Source organism: Homalodisca vitripennis, chromosome 6, assembly GCF_021130785.1.
Source record: "Homalodisca vitripennis isolate AUS2020 chromosome 6, UT_GWSS_2.1, whole genome shotgun sequence".
Taxonomy (NCBI): Eukaryota; Metazoa; Arthropoda; class Insecta; order Hemiptera; family Cicadellidae; genus Homalodisca; species Homalodisca vitripennis.
This window is the reverse complement of record NC_060212.1, coordinates 40,257,283-40,268,561: the sequence shown is the minus strand read 5'-3', so window position 1 is coordinate 40,268,561 and position 11,279 is coordinate 40,257,283.

Below are 11,279 nucleotides of genomic sequence, written 5' to 3'. Positions count from 1 at the left end.
GGCCCACTTCTCCCTAGGGTGGTTCGTTCATGAAATATGGAAAGAAGGCCACAATCTTTTTAATTAATACCTATTTTAAGCATGATTATATAGACATTTTACCAAGACGACCTAAACTAAATTGAGTTTTGAAATCAATCAATTTAGATAGTAGGTTGTAAGTTGGCAAAAATAATTTAAATTATCCTTTCAATTAAATTATAAAAAAAATTATAAACTACTAGTAAACTGTCAGAGAGAACACATCTATGCTTGTCAACTGAACGTAAACGAGTATCTAGGTATAAAATAGCATCTCTTGTCCAAGGTAATAAAGGAAATTGAACTATATAAATTATAGATTTAGACAATCAATGGGGTTACTACGAGATAAAGATGTGACGAGTCTCCTAACTCTGTAATCTTCGTTTACCTATTTAATTATTTTTAACAGTTATCCCATCGAGTCACGTTCCATTTAAGAGATAAATGTATAAGCTCATGACAAAAAAAGTGTGTTGGTGAAAATAAAAGGCCTCGAAGTTGATACCGTTATCATATTATTAATTGACTCATAATTGGTTAGTTTTAGCGGAATGTATTTTTAATAGAGTTGTTAAATATTTATTGGTGCTTGTAGGTCCACTTCTTAAGATTTTAAATTATACGTATCATTTAAGAGATCGTTAATATTACACTTTCTTAGTTGCTCCCACCCTTCTCCATTTTTCTGAAAATTACCCTCATTGATATTGAAACAAGATTCGAAAGAACTTTTTTAATGTTAATATGGACTTTTGAGACACCCTGTATATAACACAACGAAATAAATTTGTGGACTATTTATAGCTTTTGCTCTTTGAACAAGTTTGTATCTAAAGATATACAAGCTACATAGTAAACGGACTGTTCTAAAAGTAACATACTCTAAGAACTAGTTTGAAATCAACTGAGACCACAATTATGTAACATTACAAAAGTTCTGTCCACATTAGGAGAGTAGTATGGATATTTAAATTTACATTGGATTGCCAATTTAGAGTTCAAATAGAAAGAGTTCTAAAACCGCATTAAAAACTATGTAAACTCAATGAATAAATAAGGAATGACTGAATGTTTCATCAGTTGTTAAAACTTTTGCGAAAGGAATCTTTGTTTAATATGTAACATGGCTAAGTACTTTACATTGTCTAACCTAAATATATTATGCTTTGGGACTGCTACAGATAAAGCCTAGCATATTATATTTTTGTCAAATAATACATTTTAAAAATACGTAATTTCGTTCCCTCATTGTTGTTATTGTAGTTGTAATTTCGTTGAACACCACCTAGACCGCATAAATTCGTTGAAGCTCACATTTTACTTTTGAAAATCAAATCCATGAAAAGAAGAAGAAAGTACTAAAGAAAGCATTAATTTTAGATGTCTTTTATTCAGATTGATTGAGAATGCAGTACATTTTAGTTGCAATTGGTTAAGCATAAAAACTTATGACTGTGGCATTTTTGTTGAGTTGAAAATTGGAATATTGACGCTGGAGAAAGACAGATGTGGACAGCGTATGTAGATAAAACATTTCCGCCTGACTGGTTTCATCGCTGTCTAAACAAATATTTAACTCTGCGTTACAACGAAAATACCTATAGGCCCTAAAAACCCTAAATCTCAAAATAGATATTAACACTGAAACTAATAATTATTGAATATTGGTTCTTATAACAATAAAGGATATTAAAGACATGACTGTCTCCAAGGATTTCACCACGAAGAGAATAAATATCACTGCAAAGCTCCCTTTAACGAGCCGGTCGCCTGTGATATATCCTACATTCCACTACCATAAATCTGGCTGTCAGATAACACAGTAACTATAACAGAGTATGTTATTTTGATCTGGAATTTTTCTCTTATCTACCATGCTTCCTGAGCTGTATAAAAGTGGAGTGGTTTTGTGAGATGATATATACAGTAAGAATACTAAAACCTAACAAATGTGTATATACGTGCGGAATACTATTTGTATACTAGGTCACTATCATTCATGATTAATCCATCTCTTGAAGATAGTGTTTTTCCTATACTACTGAAATTTCAATCCGCAAACCTCTATATGAGAATAAATATACATGAAATGTAACATAATAACGACCTATTGTATTGCTTCCTGCTCTATCTATGTTATTTGAGAAACTCATGCCTTCCGGAATCATAGGGCTTTAATGGAAATATTATAATTTTCCAAAGTCAATTTGGATAATTACAATTTCTTCAACATTTTAATCCATACAAACTCAGGTTGAATCTATATTGAGGTATTTGGACTTGAGAATTTGCATAGCGACAATTCTATGTGATCTCTGTAAAGCATTTAATTGTATTGAGTACTCACTCCTTTGAGTAAAGATTGAGTATTATGGTTTGAGAGAATATGATAAAAAATTGTCCTTAAATCATATTTAAAAAACAGAAAGCAAAAGGTTCTATATACAGATAATTTATCTTATGAACACTATTTCTCGCACAATAATTATCTGGGATTTCCACAAGGTTCTTTATTTGATCCACTACTCTTCCGTATATAATAAATTTACTTGCCACAAAATGTGGAAGGGTGTTAGCTACTCTCATATGGCACTATTACCACAGTTTAAAAGAAATATCTAGAAATTGACCTGAATTATTCAATAAATATTGCTCTTTCTATGGTTTTTTATTAGACTTATGCTGAATAGTTCAAAAAGTAATTTTTTTCAGTTTTCCACTAATTCCTCGAATAGTGTTATAAGACTAGCTGTGCCCAGCACTCTATCGGCAACTACCACAAAGATCTTGTAATCATGTATTATTTGAATGTTGAATCTTAGTATTTATTTATAATTGTTAAACAAATATTTATTCCGCCCATTCAACCAGTCATTTTGCAAACTTTTCATACCATTATTAGATGTATAATAAATACTTTGAACTATTTCACCAAGATAAAATGAATGTTAAGTAGTCTTTCGTAAATTAATGTAAATTTTATGCATATTCTAATTTCCATAGGATATAATTTGACTACTTTATTTAATTTTGTTGTATTTCCTTGTATACAATACTTCTATGATTACACACATTGCGAGCCAGTTCAACACAACACAACTGACCCGGCGAGTAATATATTTTATGACGTCAGCGATACAAACGCCTCGTTTCCGTTACACATTGCCAGGTCAGCTTACCACGATAATTTACTGAAGTTACTGAAATATCGTGGCCGAACACTGCCATGCTGTATTGGTAAACTTAACTAGTTAGCCAAATTTATAAATAACCTACCCAACAATTTTTATAATTACACAAAACCAGGCATTGAAAACTATAGTAATTATTGGTAATCGTGAATAAGGAAGTTTTAAATCTGTATTCGTGTTGACATTATATTCATTCTCTAATAGCCTATATTGTAAGTTTTACAAATGCTTATTTAACTATTCATTTCTGTACGAATGATGACTTAAATTGCATATACATATCATTGTATGGCATTGTCATACTTTAAAACAGTTTTTATTTTGAGATGGTTTAAATTTTCGGATATTCCATTTCAGAACTAAGTAAATTTTCATAACAAAATATGATGTTACGGTATATAACATCGGTTTACTTTTTTATGCTAAAATGACGTCCTCGTTTATTTATTTTTTAACTTATATGCAAATGTAAGTTAGCTCAGTTCATCTTCCACTTAGTGCACCGTCTTACTGTCAAAGACTTAACATCACACAATTTATGCACCTGTAGAGGCAACTAGAACACCTCTTTATCTATATTACACAGGCTGGTTGTACGGGAAAAACAAAAACATCTGTTTTGTAGTTTTTGTGATTCCGATATCAAAACGATTCAAAGAATTAGTTTTTAACGTCTCCATCATCGGTTATTTGGATCTCTCCAGGAATTCATTGACTCCAGATACTATGGGTCTATTCTTTGGCATTTCACATTTCAGACGCCGCATTAAGCAGAAGGTGAAATGGAGCTAAAGTCTCCATTTCCATTGAATCAACTCTTCCCAACATAATTATTTCACATAGTAATAATTAGAGCTATAAATTAACTTTGTAGGGTAATATAACGTTTAAAGCGTTTTTTTGTAAAATTATATTTCAATAATAAATCTTGCAAAGAGAAATTGTCTACTTTATTTCGAAATCATTGATTTAATACTAATTATTCCTAACCGTAGTACTCATTGGAAGTCAGAATATAAAATATATATTTGTCATTATTTTAGTAAATAGGGTTTTAACAATATAATAATAAAATAGATAAGTATGTAAGAGCTTAATGAATTGCCTATTATTGCATCAATAATGCGAATATCATACAATTCAAACACCCAAAATGATATTGTATTGTATTGGAAAAACAAAATTTAGACATTTATAAAAAACGCATGACAGGATTCATTTCTATTTGTTGTTATTTGCGTTATATATAACTTTAATGATGATTAATTAAGTAACATAATATGCAGATATTTACTTATTGATCACCTGATGTTCAATACGTTTTGTAAAGAGTATTCTTCATATCAGTTTTGATCTGCAACAACAAAACAATGTATTTAATTCTTGTCGAGTTAATGTGCTAGAAAGTTTTGTACCATCGCTTGTAATCTTGAAGAACAAAAGTGACAACCATTTAACATTGACTGTGGACGTTATAACAGATGAAGACTAATTCAATAACAAGTTTGCTCAGTCTAATCTCTGCCGCGCCGGCATAATCACGTTATCATTACCAGGTAACTGAATTGTTGCTGACAGACTGTTATTGTTATTATCCTTCAGTCGGAGCTTGTTACCGTCTGGTCTACGTCACGCTGCGTTGGTGATCTCTTTGTAGCTTGGACAGATGTATTCAATATATCACGTTACATTGTCTAATTAAAAAGTGAGACTTTCAACAAAAAGTGCTAACAAAATCTGTAGTTAAAAAATCAAAGTTTCATAATATTATTTAATACAGCTTTGTACGAGCTGTCATATTTGTGAACTTCTTCCAGATAATATATAGATTATATCACATAGTTCATTTGCGTGCACTAAAATCTAATAAACAGTTTTGTGACAAATTAAAAAAAATAGCTGTCAACGACATGTAAAGTAAAATGTACATAACATATCAGTTATTAAGACATACGTACTGTCGGTGAGCCAGAAGGGACCTGGTTGAAACACGTAACTGATATAATGGAGGTACTAGTAGTGTCTTACTCAAGATTACTAAATTAATTTTTGACATCTAGGATTAATTTTATTATATATACCAACAGTCAGTTAAGAAATTTATTCTTAATAAACCTATTAAAATATGAATAAACCTAAAACCTTTTTTGTAGATGTCGATAGTAGCGGCGGACTCGAAACGCAAGATTCCAACGGCAGACGTATGTAATTTTTAATGTAAATTTTCCCATTAGTCTTCCCGTTTCTTCTATTTAATTATTATAGTTTTAGTGTTATTTAAAATTATAATAAACCACTATTCCAGCAAATTTTGTGTTTAAGAACTGGATGACAATACAGTAAAGGGGTAGGGGTGGCTGAATGTAGGCTTCAGTTTACGTTTGTAACCAAATACTGAATGACAGTGTAGTAAAACCGCAGGGGCACAGACTGATACCGTAGTTCAAGCCCGGCCGTGTCAGCCGTAAATTATAACAGCTGAGCTGGCAATATGTAACGGAAACATGCCGTAAATACTGAACTGTGGACAACACAAAGTATACTCGTATTTAGGCTTCAGTTAACATTAATAAATTTGATATGGTTGTGAATATATTTATATTGTTTGGAGCATGTGGAAATAGAATCGCACGTAATCGTATCTACAAATATGACTCGAGACCTATAACATTTCATTTCTCGCTGCGTATCTGACTGTCTTTCCGCACGACATATCGAAAGCGAACCGACCTATAGCCTTGATATTGTGCATGATTGTCATTTATATATAGGGAGCACATGTGCAATGATGGTTCATGCCACTCTCTGGGATGTTGGTTAAGTCTTAACATATATTATTATAATTGTTTCATGAGTAACCATGGTGGCAACGAAAAAACAGTGGAATTCTAAGCAATCTGAGTGCAACCATATATGATTTTTAAATTTTGCACACTTGTAGCCTATTAATACTTTTAAAAGATAAATATAACACAGTTCAAATATCTGAGACAAGATTTGAATCCACTTAAAATGGTTTTTTTACCTTCTCTGTATTACTTTTATGCCTCCTCTTTATGCGTTTATCTTGTTCTTTAAGAGCTAGAAGAATAGATTAGATTTCAAAGGCAAGTTTAACACTATTAAAGGTGTTTGAGGGGTGACGAATAGTCAATTATAAATAAATAAACAACTATAAATAAATAGACAATTATAAATAAATAGACAATTATAAATAAATATACAATTATAAATGAAATAGGCAATTATAAGTAAATAAACAATTATAAATAAATAGACAATTATAAATAAATATACAATTATAAATAAATAGACAATTATAAATAAATAAATAACTATAAATAAATAGACAATTATAAATAAATATAAATTATAAATAAATAAATAATTATAAATCAATATACAATTATAAATAAATAGACAATTATAAATACATCCAATTAGTATTAAAACTTTTTCACCAAAATTACTTATAAAAGTATAAGTGTTTTATGTATGTTTACTAATTGCACCTTAGCATACAACATAGATATTTTATTGCTCATGGCTAAGAGTATCAGATCTGAGTGAAACCTTACTATTGTATAATGTTATACACGCGTAGAACCATTTCTTGTTCTAATTATACAGGGTGTCAATTAAGTCTGGAACCTATTTTTTTATTTTTGAACCACAATAGAAAGAAATACCAAAGTTCACATGTGCTTACTGGTGATAGTAACGCACACATCTGCCCAATTAACGACCGGATAATCCCTTTGGGGGACGGTGCACAAGGAGTCAGACAAAATTCTTAAATAGCAGCATAGGTCAAGTTTGGTATCAAATTAAAGGTCTTACTTAGCAGGGTACAATGTCACAAACCGGACTTCAAAAGGTGGATTCATTCAGTAGTTATAGCTATTTGAATATTAAAACAATTGAACAATGTAAATTATTAAGTATTACAAGTAAACACACCAATTTTTAAGTACCTGTGATCAAATTTAGTGTTCAAAATGTTCCCCTCCCATCATCTGACAATGTAGTAATCGAAGCCAGGAATCAATAATTATTACCAATTACACAACTACTGTTAGAATGTGAAAGTGGCAGATAGAGTCATACACAGCATCCACAGAAACTTAACGTTTGGGCAGGTATTACAGGAAATCAAATTATGGGCCCATTATTTATCAATGGTACTTTAAATGGTGACTCGTATCTAGCAATGCTCCAAAATGAGATAATTCCTGCACTACAAGCTGCTCTTGGTCGACAATTTCAAAGAATTTATTTCCAACAAGATGGCGCGCCACCACACTTTGCTCTCCTTGTTAGAGAATACTTGGATACAATATTCCTTCGCAGATGGATTGGAAGACATGGTGCAGTAGAGTGGCCTGCTCGTTCCCCTGATTTATCTCCGCTGGTTTTTTGTTCTTTGGGGATACCTCAAAGATAAAGTTTTATCGTACTAAGCCTCGAGATTTGGCGCACCTAAGAAATCTCATAGTCCAAGAAGCTCAAGATATTCCTCGTGACTACCTTCAAAATGCAGTGGATGGCTTTTACAACCTCCTAGGACATTGCCAGACGATGGGAGGGGAACATTTTTGAACACTTACTTTGATCACAGGTACTTAAAAATTGGTGTTTACTTGTAATAATTAATAATTTACATTGTTCAATTGTTTTAAAATTCAAATAGCTATAACTACTGAATGAATCCCCCTTTTGAAGTCCGGTTTGAGACATTGTACTCTCCTAAGTAAGACCTTTAATTTGATACCAAACTTGACCTATGCTGCTATTTAACAATTTTGTCTGACTCCTTGTGAACCGTCCCCCAAAGGGATTATCCGGTCGGTAATTGGGCAGATGTATGCGTTACTATCACCAGAGAGCGCGTGTGAACTTTGGTATTTTTTTTATATTGTAGTTTAAAAATTAAAAAAGAGGTTCCAGACTTAATTGACACCCTGTATATATATCAGACGCTACAGATGAGTTTGCCTTGTTGCCTAGTTTATAAAGAAAATAAAAATACTTAGGTATTGTACTAAGTTCGTGCCACATTTCAAAGTAATCGTTTATAAAGTTTTGCGTTATGTAAACCTTATTTTTTCTGAGACTACAGTTTGGAAAAGAATGGATCGTTGAAGCATTAACGTGTTTATTTCTATATTTTCCTTCACTGCAATACTTCCAATTCACAATGTCAAGGAAGTCTATCAGTTGTGAGTAACAAACATCCGCAGTTTATTATTACAGCTTTTTATTACAGTATTTAAATAGTATATACCATGCAATAGATATCTTTAATTTGTCACTAGCACAACCTGGACCAAATATAACATATTATAGACTTTGTCAAATGGCTATTTTGCATTTTTCACTGATCAAGCGTTGTTCTAAAACGTATATTATGTAAACGAAATGTTCAACCTCTTTCGCTATTAAACTAAAAGTGTCAACCGTTTGTTAAGTGTTAGTTAAATTTTAATCATAAAACATAAATATTAAAGGTTTATTCCTATTTATAAAGTAATTTACTAATATGTTTCAAATTGTTTTCTACTTATATATATTTCTCGTAACTAAACAAATATTTTACAAAATGAATTACCTGAGTTTGTCTAGCCGTTCTCGAGATCAGAACTTATCGGTCCATTTTATTTTATAAGAAAAAAAATTAATTAAATTTTCATGTATTTAATGTAGGAAATTTAGTCAAATGTTTAGTCAGAGCCAAATAAAAAAGGCTAAAGATGGAAACAACATTGATTATAGTAAGTACAAGAGTTATGCTGTTGTTTTGGGAAGTGGAATATTTTATTTCTAAAAAGCCTATCAAGTATCATGTTGTTTTATAAAATGATTTTTATAAATCTAATAAATGAACTAACAAATAACCTCCCTTGTAAATTCGGTAATATTTTCAAACTTTAATTTTCAGCCATTTCTATTTGGTCCTGGCTAAAAAATTTACTAAATTCCCAATACAAATTTCCTCAATCTGTTTTAACTTTTACTGAATTTAGGGAGGTTATCTGAAAAGGCTTTGAATATATATTAAATAAAGAACCATTTTTCCGAAACTAAAATCTACTGCGCAACCTAAAATTGAAGTATTCCAAGACTGCTTAACATGAAACATATCTTTTCAACATATTTCTTAAATTTAGATAAAGACATCCTTATCAGACGTATATATTTAGGCCTTTTTACAAAATAGAATAAATTTTATTTTAATGTCTGTAAACTCACGTGGAGTGCAGAGATTCTATTTATACTTTTACTGTATTCAGACGCTGTTTTAAACGACTACAAATGTGTTATATTTTTAGTTTTATTTTTGTAAACAATTTTTAAACTAAAATTGTATTGCGCTATCTTAAATAGGAGTAATCCAGCACTGCTTAACATAACACTTCTCTTTACAACGTTTAGTAAATTTTACAAAACGAGACTTCTAACCAAAGGTCAATTGTTAAATATACCATATTTTATTGTCACTTGCTGAAAGCTATACTTCTGTCCACTACGTACTCGTAACGGAAAAACGGGAGGAAATAAAAACCGTATGAACTTGAACGTTGTTGTTCTTCGTTTTACTGTAGTAATTCGATGAAGGCAGTAAACCAGACAGGCTTTGTGCTGACTTATATTAGCGGATAAACCCTCACAATTTGTAGTGGAACTGGGCTGCAAGGCAGGGTGGGTAGATGCCTGTTTTATCTTAACTTAATCGTTATCACCGTTCTTTGTGCCAGTTTAGTTATTTGTAGTTAATTTTGACTAATGTTTAAAAATAAAACATTAATTACAGTGAATGTGGGTGAGTAAGTAAGCATGTATGTATACAGATAAACCATTTTCAAATGCAAGTTACTATTAATATATTTGATTTGGAATAGCTGACAGTATTGTAATTTTGGATATGAACAGGCACATGCTGTACAGATAAGGGTGTCACAATCTTTTGTATATGATAATACACATTATTTCTAAAGAAATCATCATATAAGCAAAGATCGAAATATGTGTCATTTAGCTTAAGTCCACCATTTTTTATATTTTTAAAACTAGTAAAGCTACAGAGACAAACATTTTAACAACGTTTTTGATATATTAGAGGAAAACTCAAAAAGTGTTATTAATTACTTTAATATTAAAAAAATAGCATTTGTTAAAACAGTTTTTAATAAAATAAAAAACCGTACAGTTATATGACATCCACAAGATTACAAATATTTTACAATATTTAAAAATATATTAGGATTAGAGTGGTACATGACTTTTGATATATGGATACATTTCCAAAGGAACCAATTTAATTTTACCAACAATAATGGATAATAGGCCTAAACATCCATTACAGAAAACATATTTAATGTCTAGCAGGTGGTTGTGTATGTTTTAACGCGAAGGTAATGTTCCTTAATGACACAGGAAAAAAAACAGGGATCGATGTCCAAAGCCATTTTCAAAGTATTTTTTTCTGTTTTGCCTTTTTGAGTTAGCCGTATTTTTTATTCTTTAACATTTAAAAAGTTACGGTTTTGTTGGTGCATTAACTATTACATTTTGTTTCAGTAAGGATACTTTAGCGAAATGTTCGAAAAATAAATAACAAATACATGTGATAATAAACACATTTTATTTATCGTATAATATATTTTATTATATTCGTAAATAATTATTGTATATAACAGTTATAGGTAAAAAGTTATTGGAAATAAATTACATGATCCTATTGCCGTTTTTAACAAAGAGCAATCCTTTCTTCAATACAATTGAGAGATCGCCACTTAGAGACCAGGCCAAGAGCCAATTTGTATTGTATAATACACATCCTGTCTTTTCTTGGAATCTATAAAGAGATTTCCTGTAAGGAAAAGTCGATTGTCAGCCGTATTAATTTTGGTGGAGTTCACAACAGTAGACTGTGTAGTTATTATATTTTCCTCATATATAAATCTAAACTTGACATAATTAAAAACAACTGTCACGTCCGTAAATAAATAATAAATCAGCTTACTAAAAAAAGGCGTCGGCATCGATGCTTTATACATTCATGTT